This window comes from Macaca thibetana, chromosome 1, assembly GCF_024542745.1.
Source record: "Macaca thibetana thibetana isolate TM-01 chromosome 1, ASM2454274v1, whole genome shotgun sequence".
NCBI classification, from domain to species: domain Eukaryota; kingdom Metazoa; phylum Chordata; class Mammalia; order Primates; family Cercopithecidae; genus Macaca; species Macaca thibetana.
The window spans coordinates 211,379,111-211,394,126 of record NC_065578.1 but is presented as its reverse complement, the minus strand read 5'-3'; the positions used below and the strand labels follow the sequence as shown (position 1 = coordinate 211,394,126).

At 39.8% G+C, this 15,016-nt stretch overlaps 1 pseudogene; it reads right to left on the bottom strand.

Moving 5' to 3' along the window:
• The window catches only part of LOC126958686 (hydroxymethylglutaryl-CoA synthase, cytoplasmic-like), a 31,139-nt pseudogene extending 19,773 nt beyond the window's left edge, over positions 1 to 11,366 (bottom strand).
• Positions 11,367 to 15,016: the final 3,650 nt, after the last annotated feature.

Here is a 15,016-nt window from a genome sequence, read left to right as displayed (position 1 = left end):
GCTCATATTAAGTGAGAAAAGTAACTGGGAATGTAAGTTGATGCTGTGTTTGGAAAAACTCCGTGTCTACGTTTAGATGAAAGCATACAAATATGTTGGGTAATAGTTCTCAAATTTTATAAAATGCACTGTTTAAGTAATCAGAAGGATTCCATCAATGGGCTTTGGTTTGATATACTATTTTCTGTAAGCCAGATATACATAGTTGTGATGTTGGCCAGTCATTCTCAACATTTCCCAGCACTGCTGCCCCTTTTCCCCGACCCCCTACCCTGCTATGAGACAGTGACCTGGTCTCTATTTTTCTGCGCTGGAATCTATGTGCTCAATAAATACTCCCTGAAATACCACACTTGGAAGGAGATCTCCTTTTTACAATGTGAAATGAAGAAACAATGACTTCCTCTCGAAGTTATCTTCCAAACATTGATTCTTACGAAATTTGGATATGATCTAACTGCAAGCCCATAGCGATATCTAAATTTGAATGTTGGCTTCTTTTGCTGACGCCAAATGCAGAGCCCTGCAGCATTTGTGTGTCATGCTCTCATGTGACCACCAGAGGGCAGTGCATGACTGCTCTGACATTGTTTACTTCAAAATGTTTGCAAGTGAGCCTTCTTGAGAAAATTTTATAAAAACTTAGGAATTTGTTTTTTCCTTTAAAATAAGAAATTATTTATTTTACAGCAAATAAAGTTTAGAAGATTTAGTTCTGTACCTTAGTTCAAACTATCCGTATTTTACAGTCTATAAGGCTCATTGTCAGCACCACAAAGCTGTCTAACCAATCTTCTTATCTATCCTGGGTGATAGGTTTTCTTTGTTCTCTTTTAGAGGTAAAAGTCTAAGAAAATGCTTCATAAATCCAACTCTCAGACCTTGAAGTGGAATACTTCTAGTTAGACTATGTAAAAACTTGGGTTGTACCTTGTCATTTTCACTCAGAAGATACCAAAAGGAAAAAAAAAAGGAGAAAGAGAAAAAATGAAAAGAACCGTTTTACACCATGAATTTAGGCTTTCAGTGGATATGTTGAATTTATAACACTGAAGCATGAGAAGTAACCTAATAATGTCCTGCTCCATCCTTCCTTTCCATTGATAATTTTTAAAAAGACAACCAAAAATATGTTTCGTTCATTGTTCAAAATAAGTTGCAAAGAAGGATGGCGACAGTGAATGTCCTCATCCACACCTCCGTTAACATCTCAATGTTGCCACCATAACCTGCCATGAACTGATTCAGGAGCCACCTAGAGCTTTATTCACGGCTTTGGAATGTACCATGTTTCCTATACCAGAAGCCTGGTCAATGTCAGTGTCTCTCTGTTCAGAGGTCATTACAACAACTTTTGTCACGGCTGGCCTTGTCTTGCCATTGTCAAAGAATCTGTGCATATCACGTTTTAAGACCACATTTCCCAAGCTATAAATGTTTTTCAAGAACCACAGGTACTTTCAGTAAGCTAGTTGTTCAAACTACAAAATTCTTACCCGTTTTAAAAAAATTTAATTGAAGGTTAGTACCTCTACTTTCTGACAGAAGTACAGGGTTCATTATACCATGGGTGAAAACTAAACTTCATGTATACGAATGGCCAGAGAGGTCTGCAGTTTTACAAAGCCCTTAACATCACTCAAGTGCACTTGGCATTGGCCAGACCACAATGGGAAACATCCCAGCAAACTGAGTAAAAGAGACTTTCCCAAGTACACGATGGTCATCCAGGCTCCATGTCAGTCACATAAAAATTTGAGCAACATGTAATCCCATCCCCACCCTCACACCGAAGCCTTGCACCTCACAGAATATCTTGATGTTCCCCGTTACTAATGAGAGCTCCTCCCATTTCTGCTGCCGTGGCAGGGAGTCTTGGCACTGTCTTAGCAGGTCTTGGAATATGATCAGTTACTGTGTTTGAATGCACAAGTCTGACTCCTTCATCCCAAGTGTCATCACTTGGAGAAGGACACGGAGCGTAAGTTCTTCTGTGCTTTTCACCTACCCTAGCTAAGTACCATGTTTCTTCAAAGAGTGAATCTCTTGGGCCCCGGGGAACAGAGTTGACCAAATGATGGGTGTCCTCTTTGAGTTTCACGTTTTCAACAAAGACATCTGGTACCACACAAGTTCTTGAGCTACACCTTGATTTAAGATCCCATAAGCTTGCTGTTATTTTATCAATAGCAGACCCTGGTGAGGCATCTTGTGTAACTTTAAGAGAGTACAGGGTGGCGGCTGAACCAGAACCACACAAGAACACTCCAGTCTCTTCCCTGATCGTTGCTGAGGTGAGTACTGCGCTGGGACAGTTGTGAGGAACCATATACTGACGATGTGTACGTGTTTCTGTTTCATTGGATATAGCAAAGATGCCTTTGCTTTCTGATGGAAGAGTTCAGAACTGTCCTTCGTAAATGCCATCTCCACGTTTGTATCAAAATAGATGTCTTCTAATTTAACATTCCCACAGGCTTCCAGGCCATTCTAAACACTGTTTTTATCTCTGTTCTGATCATTAAGGAAGTCATTCCGCAACGTCTGAGACCAGTTTACAATATGGTGAGTGAAGGATCAAGATGCCAAAATTATTCAAGGTAAAATCTTGATCATTTCCTTCTTTCTGCAACTAGGCATGGGTCTTTTTGCAGTCGACAGAATAGCAGTGGTCTAACACACTGAAGCAGCACAGTATAGAGGGTTTTCCATCTACTAGAGGACATTCAGAGAGCATATCAGGCTCATAAAAGTCATAGGCACATTGCATATGTGTCCCACGAAGCCCTCGTTCAAAAATTAAAGTTGCATTTGACCTAATTAGCAGAGCTACCGCTCCAACTCCACCTGTCAGTCTAACATTTCCTGTGGGATATACAGCAATATCTCCTCCAACCTCCAGGGCAAACTGTCCATCCCAGGAGCTGGACTCAATCCAGTTAGCAACACTGAAGACAGCAGCTGGGACTCCATAGAATGCATGAGTTGTGTCGGTTCCCTCTACATCTATATCCCCAGGATCCTCAAACAGCTACATCAAATTAGACTTCACTGACTGATTTGTCGATGATTGTCTCTCTTCCACCTTCCATTTGCCCAATGCAATCATAGGAAAGGTCATTTCTCTCCACAAGATTCTGAACCACAGGCATGCAAAGAGAGTTGATCTCTTCTCTATGTGTGCAGAAGCCCATCTTGGCCTGGCCCAAGCCAATGGTATACTTTCCAGCATCTATATCAACATACTTTTCCAACTTTGAAAATATTTCCTTGGCATGCCCCAGGTTTGATATCCATTCACTGTGTCCAATCCAGGCTTGTCCTGGACTTCCTGGCGTCGTGCTCAGTTTGGTGCCCGGACCTGGATCTGGCGGTGCTGTTGCCCCCTCTGCTGCCCTCCCAGCACTGCTCAGCTGCACACCCTGCAAGCCCAGGCCATGGGCCTAATTCTAGAGAATTAGTAAAGAAATATTTATTTGCTTTTATTTTTCAATTTAAATGGGAAGCCAGTGAAAATTCCACACAAGAAACAAATATAAGACAATCCAGTAACTGGGAGATACACCTTGTGATGAGTGCAAACTCGTAAAATTATTTGTCCAACCTCAGGATTTGCGTCCAGATTCATCTCTCCCTCCTCTATTATAGACAGTGCATCTGTCTATAATGTGATAGACATTGATCGGCAGGTGATCGGCAGGAGGTCTCAGCCACAAGTGTGTCAAAGTGGACATCTCATGGTTAGCATAGGCAAGGTCTAGTATACATTGTCTGCTATCCCCAAAGAACTCAGTGTCTGTGTGAGAACTTTGCAAAAATCCTGCCTCCCTCCCTCCCTTCCTCCTCCTCCTCCTCTTCTTTCTCTCTCTTTCTTTCTTTTTCTTTCTTTCTTTCTTTCCTTCCTTCCTTCCTTTCTTCCTTCCTTCCTTCTTTCTTTCTTTTTCCTTCCTTCCTTCCTTCCTTCCTTCCTTCCTTCCTTCCTTCCTTCCTTCCTTCCTTCCTTCCTTCCTTCCTTCCTTCCTTCCTTCTTTCTTTCTTTCTTTTCTTTCTTTCTTTCTTTCTTTCTTTTCTTTTTCTTTCTTTCTTTCTTTCTCTCTCTCTCTCTCTTCCTTCCTTCCTTCCTTCCTTCCTTCCTTCCTTCTTCCTTTCCTTCCTTCCTTCCTTCTTCTTTCTTTCTTTCTTTCTTTCTTTCTTTTTTCTTTCTTTCTTTCTTTCTTTCTTTCTTTCTTTCTTTCTTTCTTTCTTTCTTTCTTTCTTTCTTTCTTCTTTCTCTCTCTCTCTTTCTCTCTTTCTTTCCTTTCTTTCTTGACAGAATCTTACTCTGTTGCCCAGGCTAGAGTGCAGTGGCACCATCCTAGCTCACTGCAACCTCTGCCTCCTGGGTTCAAGTGATTCTCCTGCCTCAGCCTCTTGAGTAGCTTGGATTACAAGCATGTGCCACCATGCCAGGCTAATTTTTGTATTTTTAATAGACACGGGGTTTTACCATGTTGGCCAGGCTAGTCATGAACTCCTAACCTCAGGTGATCCACCCACCTCGGCCTCCCCCAAAATCCTTTATTTCTTAAAAGAAGATCAGATCAGAGTAATGATAAGCGATTATAATAATTTTGAGGGAGAGATTAGGTTTTATTACAATAACCCAGTAGTTGTGCTTGCTACCATACTTGCTATAATCCTTAGTCCCCTGCACAGGACACTGGGCAACCTGAAAGCAGAGTCTACGCCTTGGTTCCGACTACATCGCAGATTCTTAGCCCAGCACCTGGCCAAGCAGAGGTGCCAAGTACAGCTGAATGAAGGCACTTGGGTTGCAGGATATGACAAGAATACTACGATGTTGGAAATTGGGACTTTCCTAGAACAGCCCAGATATGAGGTCATCATAAATATGTGCCTTGATAACCTACCAGGTCCTTTAATCCCACTGCAACCCCCAGCCTGGACCTACCTGGTCCCAGGTATTTCCTAGAATCACGCTCTTGCTTTGCCTTCTCTGTTTATGTTGGTTTCCTTCATTGGCCTACTCTGTATTACTTCACTCTAGGTCTTGGGGGTCACCTCTGATCTCCCTTGGATCTCCCTTCTCTGGATCTCCCTTCTCTGGGAACCCATTGGATCTCCCTTCTCTGGCTCACCTGCTGTCATGTTGTTTCTGGTTCTGCACTTGACTTGGATTGTAGCATTATCCCAACTCCAGTTAGAAGAGCCCCCAGCATGCTGACCCTGGGAGCCCTCACTAACCAAAGTTACCCCCTCACCTCACCTCTTCTGGCATCCCCTCTTGGCATGGGAGTTCAGATGTCTACAGATGTGTAAGTAAGAAAAGTGGCTTCATGCTCTCTTACTAGAAAATAATTCCCAACTTCTGAAAAATTAGTAGAAAATTGTGGGTTTATTTGCCTTGCTTCTTGGAATAAGAAAACTTGATGACATAAAATAGAAACTGCAATATTCTGATACCAATAACAAAGAGTAATTTAAATACTGCGGCCAGATATATTCCCTTCTTTTATGTTCATGACGCTGTCATTTAAAAACATGGATCTTAAGATAAAACCTACTCTGCTATCTAAGGATTTCTAGAAAAAGAAAGTTTTTTGCTTGTTTGTAAAAATTCCTTTTAACACAAATGGAACTTTAGAACTCAACTACTCAAATTGTTGCTTTTCATAAATGAGGCAGCCAGAACCCAGGGAAATGTTGTGTCTCACCCAATGTCACCAATCCTTGCCCTGGCCTTGAGAGAGCACACAGGGGTCTTATTCCACTTAGTATCTCCAGATTCCATGTCCATGTTTTTTAAATAGTAAGAGCTCAATAAATCTAAACAGAACTGAACTATACTGAGCGATGTGATAATGCCCTGAGATTTTCTTACTACTGGTTGTAGGTTCACCTTTGTTTCTGGTAAATCATGTTAAAATTTCTTGAGCAGAGTAACTTGAAATAGATGTCTCCTTTTCTGACACTGAGCAGGGAAGAATTATGCTGACCATTCTGATTAGCTTTCTGTATTCTCTGTGAGAAGCAGCACTCTAAAATCATCTGATTTGGGCTCAGAGCAGCCCAGATTGTAATATTATTTACCAGTTAATTGGAGGCAGGAAGCCAGTTCTGCTGTTTCACACACACCAGCAGAGACTTCAGAAGACCTTCATCCACTGCGGGAATGGCTGAACCCAGACGGTCTCTGAGGCTGTCTTTCCTCTTGGTCAGCTCCAAGTATGAGATTTAGACATGTTGGAGAGGTTCATGTTGCTGTTAGAAGGTAGGTCTTTCAGAATATTAGATTTTGTGGAACTAAAGTTTAACAACAGGATTTTACTTATAAAACAATAACTATGTGAATGCGTAAAGCTTGGTATGGCTATACATCAGTGGTGTTTTATTCATTAAACAATTTATTTAACTATAAGATTGCCTAAAATATAAGCTTTTCAGAGAAATGAGCATGCCTAGTGGTTTACGAAGCACAGAAAGACCTGACCTTCTGGAAAAGGAACATAAATAAATTACGTGAGTACAACATGAAATGCAGAATTGCAGAATTCTAAAACTGCTCTTCTCCACTTTTGCTGCAGTAACTGAAAAAATCATGGCATTAATATTGATCTTTCACAATTTTTTGACAAATAAAAATTGTATATATTTAATATGTACAATCTGATGCTTTGATATATATATAATGAAATGATTATCATAATTAAGCTAATTAACATATCCATCGCCTTATATAGTTACTTGGGGTGGGTGTGTGTGTGTGTTGAGAACATTTAAGATCTACTCTCTCAGCAAATTTTGAGTATAACTGTATAGTTACCATAACTATACAGTGTTAGTATTATTGTTAAGTATAGTTACTGTACTGTGTATTTGATCTCCAAAACTTATTCGTCTTACACTGGAAAGTTTGTGCCCTTCGGCTATATCCCCCAATTTCCCATTCCTCAGCCCCTCGCAACCTCCCTTCTACTCTCTGTTTCTTTGAGTTAGACGTCTTTAGATTCCCTGTGTCAGTGAGAATATGCAGTATTTGTCTCTCTGGTCTTATTTAATTTAGCAAAATGTCCTTTATGTTCATCCATGCTGCCACAAATAGCTGGATTTCCTTCTTCTGAATCACATTATGTATATATGTCATCAATGGTATAGCATGTGTCAGTACCTCATTACTTTTTAAATGCTGAAGAATATTTCATTGTACAGATATGCTACCTTCGTTTATTTGTTCATCAGTAGGTAGATGTTTGGATTGATTCTGGGGTTTTTTGGCTATCATGAATAATACCTCTTTGAACATCTATGTAAATGGTTTTGACATATACATTAGCTTTTCTTTCTCTTGGGTATTTCTAGGGATAGCGTTGCCAGCACCAGCCCACCCAGATGCATCTCATAAGGTTTCCATATTTTATGTCTTTGCCAATCTTGAAGTCACGCTTTCTCTTGCGAAAAGAAAAGGTGACGCTTTCTCTCCTCCTTTACACTTTCACACTCTTCCTATAAAATTAAAAGCCAACTTAAAACTCAAATATATCTATTTTTTAAATCATAGCAATCAGCAAGTGATCCCCTGGAATTTCAACTTTTTAAATTAAATGAAAAGGTAATCTTTTAATTGAAAGCAAAGCCAAGTGGTTGCTGAGTATCTATCCTGTGGTGGAATTATTGAGGACGTGTCAGTGATAGTCTGCTCAGGGCCCACAGTTCTGTCTGGCGATCAGAGCTGGCCTTCACTCTTTCTTTCCCAGCTATCTTATTCCTAATGTCTGAAGGGTTTCCAGAGTTACTTTGATCTATTTTTTGGACATACATTTTTTTTGGACAAAAACATTTCACATTTGAGCTTTTTTATAAAGAAATTTAATATATGGTTTCCCAGCTAGTAAGCAAATAAATAATGTTATGTTGATTTGTACTTATTTGGGCCATTTAGAAATTGTGATAAAAGATAATAACACTAAATTTACCATACTAACGACTTGAAGTATACAACTCAGTGATAGTAGATCTATTCACATTATTCATTTCCAGAAATTTGTTATCGTACCAAACCAAAACTTGTTGTCCATTAAACAATAACTCTGCAATCCCCCTAACACTCATCCCATAGGAATCTAACTAACTTTCTGTTTCTGACTTTGCCTATTCTAAGTTCCTCATACATATGGAATCACACAATATTTGTACATTTCTGCCTGGCTTATTACATTTAGCATAATGTTGTTAAAGTTCATCCATGTAGTAGATCTCATTTCTTTTAAAGGATGAGTGGTATCCCATTGTATGTGTTGATGTTTACTTGTAGAATAAGTAATTTATATATTTTCTCCATGAACAACTGACTGAAAGGCAAAGTGAATTACTGATAAAAGAGACTAGAATTGGCTACAAATGGAATCCTGGAGATATTATTTACTCCCTAATATAACCAATTTTCTAAGTAAAACAATGAAAAGACGAGTGGGACTTGCTGCTTTTTGGTTTTTCACATGCTAATCATATAGACAATATGCCCACAGACAGCACAGTAAAACAGTGAGAACAAATTCCTGTCTGTTAAGAAATGCTGGAATATTCAACATGAATTCTATCCTATGACCTGGGTGTACATAGAAACTGTTTATTCAGGTTTGCCTCTTGTTTAACTCTGCATATTATGGTGAATTATTACTGTTAGTATTTTTAAATTAAGACGGAATCTTGCTCTGTCACCCAGGCTGGAGTGCAGTGGTGTGATCTCGACTCACTGCAACCTCCACCTCCCAGATTCAAGTGATTCTCCCACCTCAGCCTCCCGAGTAGCTGTGATTATAGGTGCCCACCACCATGCACGGATACTTTTTGTATTTTTAGTAGAAACAGGGTTTCACCATGTTGGCCAGGCTGGTCTTGAACTCCTGATCTCAGGTGATCTGCCTGCCCCAGCCTCCTAAAGTGCTGGGATTATAGGCGTGAGCCACCACACCCAGCCCTAGAAAGCTCTGCATGTAGTTAATTTTCCGTCTTGTTCTATTGATCTGAATAGAGCATGCAATTTTTGTGTGTGTTGGGTAGTTTATGTTCTGATGCTCATGGAATGCCACAGCAGTCAAAGACCAAGGATATTTTGCCGTAAAAACCAACTTGTGCTCATGTGAGAAAAACAAAAACAAAATGAAGATTTTCTTTCCTCCGGGGAGATGCTGTTTTGTCTCCTGAAGAAGCTTGGTAAGCCTCAGTGTAGGATGTACGTGATGGTTTCACATGAGACACGTTTTAAAAATCCTCTCTGATACCCTTTTTTTATGTCTGATGGCCAATCTCAATCAAAAGAAGGCTTTCCCCTGCTCTGTGATGAGTGACTCTCGGCATGAAGCAAGTTAGATTCCTCCAGTCAGCAATTTGGTTGCAGTTGCAAACTTTCAATTGAAACTAAAAGAAGGAAGGAAGGAAGGAAGGAAGGAAGGAAAGAAGGAAAAAAGGAAAGAAAGAAGGAGAGAAGAAAGGAAGGAAAGAAGAAAGGAAGGAAGGATGGAAGGAGAGAAGGAAGGAGAGAAGGAAGGAAGGGAGGAGAGAAGGAGAGAAGGAAGGAAGGAAGGAAGAAGAGAAGGAAGGAAGGGAGGAGAGAAGGAAGGAAGGAAGCATGAGTTCATTTTATAAAACTTTTATCCAACATGTGTGATGTACAAAACTCCATCTCGGAATTCCTGAGAGATATATCCTAACACCATCTCGATCCCCAACTTTCCAAAACCACGGTGACACTTCTTAGGAGTGACTGTGTGCAGAGGAGAAGACAGGAAGCAGTAACAGCAGCCCTGGGCTGGGCTCAGGTGCTCTGGACACAGATAACAGGTTTACAGAGGGGCCTGCAGCTCCCTGGGCAATGGACAGCAGCCTTCAGCATCGAACCCAAACCAGACACCCTCTCTCAGAGCTAAGGGCCTAGTGGACACGAGGCTTCATTCTCACCAGCTCAGGGACTGGACAGGACCAAGCCTGCAGTGGGGCAGGGGTGTGGCAGGCAGAGGCCAAAAGAAGCCTCAGCATCTACAGGTCTCTACATTACTTCTCACTCTCCCAGTGACTCAATTTTTCAGATATTTTACACCCTAATGTGTTAGGCAGGACACTTGTAGTGGCTTTGCACCTGTGGATCTTGGGGCATCACTGTTTGTTTCTTGGCAAGTGACTGAGGCCTGCCTAACTCTGCACAGGGCCAACTAATTAGAGCCGGTTACTCAACAGAGCGCAGAAAATATCCACAATGATTAGCAGATCTGTTCAGGAATTTTGAGTTGCTTTTTGTGTGTTTTAAAATTTCGTTTGTTTTTATATTTACTCTGTTAACTAATGGCATATGTTTGTGTGTGCACAGAGTTTAGAATGACAAGGTAACAACATAAAGGCAGAGCGGCTTTGTGGTTAGAGTGAAATGCTGTTCAAACACGCCATGCCTCCTCCCCACCCTACATTCATTTTTTTCTGTTAAGGCGTCATGTCTCCAAGAGGCTTTCTTTAATAAAACTGCTTTTGAATTATTTAATAAAAATAGCCCCTATTCTTTGCACACTTACAATATGTCAGGCATGTTTTTTGAATACATGGATATTATATCTCTATTTGACAGATGAGAACACTGAGACTCAGAGAGTAAGTAAGTTCACAAGAACTCTAAAGCTAGTGAGTGAGTAGCTGAGCTAGAATTAGAAGCAAGTGTATCTGAGTGTTGTAGAAAGATAACTCCCCAGATTAAGCAGTTGTATGTTGTTACTGTCTACCTCTGGCTTGGACTGGGACAAACTAATGTGTGTTAGAACAATGAGGAAGCGCATGTCAGTGGAAGGCAGGGCAGGTGGACAGTGGCAGAGACAGCTGCCTGGGACATGGAAAAGCCATGCACCCCATTCTTTAAAGCAACAGCATTGGGTTCACTCTCACCTGCACTAGAGTTGGGGTTTCTTCATTTCACCTTTTGTTTTGTTACCTTGCTGAATTGACTCAATTTTCTCTGATTCCAGGTCAACCTGAAGGATTTGTTACAGATGGTTTTTGGGTTAACAAGGACTAATGATGGAAAAATCACATTCTAGAGTAAAACCCTGGGGGAAAGAGTCTGGAATCCAAGGCTACCAGAGCAGGCTGTGGAAAGAATGAAGTAACATGAGCCCAAGCAGACAGAGCTGGAGGAAGGGTTCTGGGCTCAGCAATGCCAGGACAGTCAAGCAGGAAGCAAAGACCCAAGGAGGTACCAGGCATCTGATATCTGCATCGATCAGTGGATGGAATTAACAGACCGGAGTGGAAGCCGGAGACCTGGTGGTGATGAATCCCACCCTTAGAGGACTGAGGGTGGCCTGGCTGCCGTCCAGCTGGGCCATTCTGATGGTTCAGTGCCCAGGACTGATCAGTCAGTGCCCGTGCCCAGCAAGTTGAGGCCTGTGTCCAGCTGCTCAGGGGATGTGCTGAATATGGTCCCTGACTAGTATGGCTGCGAATTCAAGCTGGGAAGCATGTGATCATTAGAAGACCTATTTCCAAACCCAGAAAAAATAGGAGCCCACGAAATTAGCTGGATAAGAAGTTTTAAAAATGCATGATTAATGTAACAGATCTCATCTATCTGAGATCCACGTCTATTCACCATCATTAAATGCCTCCTACTTAACATGGGCTGACAGGGGTTAGAGAGTGAGCTCTGGTAGCCAGAACGTGGAGAACTCTAGAGATGTTGTTTTCTGTGTTCCCAAGCTTTGTACACTGCCTGGCTCTTAGTAAGCAACCAATATATATCTGTCGATTACAGAAGTACAGCTCAGATTCCCAGGGAGTTTTTAGCCATTGTGATTTTCTAAGTAATGTTGCTATAAGCACCTAACAAATCGTTGCATTATTAGTAAACTTACAATCTGTAAAACAAATTAGTAAATTAATATCACAAACTTACTATTTAGTTCACTCTTTTGTTTAATGACACAATCTTGATTTTATTCTGATAATCTCTCATTGAATAAACAATGAGTTCCCAGGTGCCAGAATGACTTGAGAAATCTTTATTACAACTCCTGATCCATGATTGAATTTGAACCTGTGAATTGCTGAAGTCTTGAACACTTAAAGGAAATAATGTAATACAGTTAGTTGATGTCTAGGTCTTCTCTGACCTTCTATCCCTACCTCATCCTAGAGCACCGGGAACCTTCCCTAGCACAGCAGTAAGGTCCCAGCATGACAACTGCTCTGTCACTGACCAGCTCTGCTCCTGACTGTAAGCTCCATGGGGCCAGAGATTTATCTGGTTCACTCTTGTATTTTTAGTGTCCACTCTGCTGATTGCATTGTCATGGTAGGTACTCAATAATTTTTTATTAAATGAATGAATGATGGTGAGCCAAAATTCACAATCTGATTATTGGCCTTTGTATATCTAAACTTTTAATACCATGACATAATAGAATATCTGATACTGATAAATTTTAGTTGTATTGTTACTGTGAAAATTTAAATTCTTACAGTTAATAGAATGAGACAGTGCTGTGTATGACTTTCTAAAATCTTTTGGAAAAATATATAGTTGGGTGCTTTTAAGAATATATTTAAAGTCAAAATAATGAATTTTGAATATCAAATAATGAATATTTGAACAGTTATTCCTTTGATTTTCTAAGTGGCACAAGACTCGAAAAGCTTTATGCTATGGAGACATTTATTTTCAAAGTTCTGCTTTCAAGTGTGAAGAAATTTCTATACAAGCAATATATATTTGTAGTAGAACTATTTAAAAATAAAATGAAGGAAGAGGAAACAAATTACTAGAAATAATGCATTGTCCTAACATCCAGGTATAATCAGAGTAAAAGCCTGGCAGAAAGATTCTGGAATCCAAGAATATTTTTGCTCTGGAATCCAAAAAGATTCTGGTAATCCAAAAATATACCCATACCTTTACCATATCTTCATCCTTTGTCTCTCTCTTTCTCTCTTCTTAACCCTCTCACACTCATGCATATGTGTGTGTGTCTCTCTGTATGCACGTATGTATGTGTTTCTGTGTGCATGTGTTTCTGTCTGTGTGCATGTGTTTGTGTGTGTATTCCAATGCAGATGCAAATTTATATTTCAAAATATAATTCTCCTCTCACAGCTCCAATGTAAACATAGGAAATGAGTTGTCAGTGGAGCTGTGGAAAAAGGAAAGGTTAGCAAGGCCAGTCTTGATGGTCAGATGTGTGTGTCTGACTCAAAATGTAAATTATGTACTAATCCTTCAATGTACATGCTACATCCTATCATAAACTTTGATGCCTGGGGAAAATATGACCAGTAATTTTTATATTTTTGAGAAGACTTACTATTTCATTTGTAGTTCTTTCAACTTTTGCCTGAAGAATTGCTTTTTGTGGAATGTCTGTAGGTGGTCTCTAAGGGACTCCACAGAAAAAGAGCCAAGCCCCTCTTATGTCTGGTCTGCAACAGGTATCACCCTACTACTGCGAATTCCACTAATTGAGGTTGAGTTTTTGAAAAAACCAAATATCTCAGCAGGAAATCTGTAATACAATAAAACTGCTAATCATTCTGTGACAGTATAATATGTAAACTCATTACAGTAAATTCTATATATTCCACTCTTTTAGATTCTTCCAGGCCCCTTTTCAGCTACACATTGAAAATTGGATAAATATACCCAGTAATGGGATCGCTGGGTCTGGGTATATACCCAGAGGGATATGAATTATTCTACCGTGAAGACCCATGCATGCAATGTTCATTGCAGCATTATTCACAACAACAAAGACATGGAATCAACCAAGATGCCCATCAGTGACAGATTAGATAAAGAAAATGCGGTAAACATAAACCATTCAATACTATGTAGCCATAAAAAGAATGAGACCACTGCTTTTGCGGGAACGTGGATATAAATGAAGGCCATTATCCTTAGCAAACTAACTCAGGAACAGAAAACCAAATACCGCATGTTCTCACTTGTAAGTGGGAGCTAAATGTTGAGAACTCATCAATACAAACAAGGCAACAACAGACACTAAGGTCTACTTGAGGGAGGAGGTTGAGAGAAGGGAGAGGAGCAGAAATAACAACTATTGGGCATTAGGCTTCATACCTGGTAATGAAATAATCTGATGCAACAAATCCCCAGGAGACAGGTTTACCTATATAACAAACTTGCACATGGATACCCAAACCTCAGATAAAAGTAAATAAAAAAAAAATTGGGTAAGTACCCCCATAATTCTGTACTGTCCTCTTGCATCCACTTTTGGTGTCCAGTAATAAGAATATTCTGAAGGGTACTACTACCAGCTTCTGCACTGTGCAGTGGAAATTTTGGATGTGAATCCTACATATTAGCATACACACTTCACCATGCAGCTGCTGATTAATTCATTTTTCTTAGCTATACCAGTTTCAATTTCTGAAACTATCAAAGATTGGCAAAGAAAAAAAGGCTTGGACATGTTGTTTACTCTTTTTTCAGTTTTGCTGAGGTATAATTGACAATAAAAATTGTACATATTCCAGGTGTACAATGTGATATTGTGAGATACATAAACACAGTGAAATGATTACCACAGTGAAGCTAACTAATATATCCATTGGCTCACATGGTTACCTTTTTTTTTTTGGTTTGTGGTGAGGATACTTAAGATCTATTCTCAGCAAATTTCAAGCGTACAATACATTATATTTGACTCTTGAACAACACAAAGGCAAGGGGCACTGACTCACTGTTCAGTCCAAAATTTACATATTAACTTCTGATTCCCTCAGAACTTAACTCCTAATAGCCTACTATTGAGGTATCAGCCTTGCTGATAACATAAAAGTTTGATTAACACATATTTTGTAAGTTATATGTATTATGTACTGTATTCTTTCAATGAAGTAAGCTAGAGAAAAGGAAATGTTACTAAGAAAATCATCAGGAAGAGAAAATATATTAACCATTGATTAAGTGGAAATGGTCATTATAAAGGTCTTCATCCTTGTCGTGTTGACATTGAGTAGG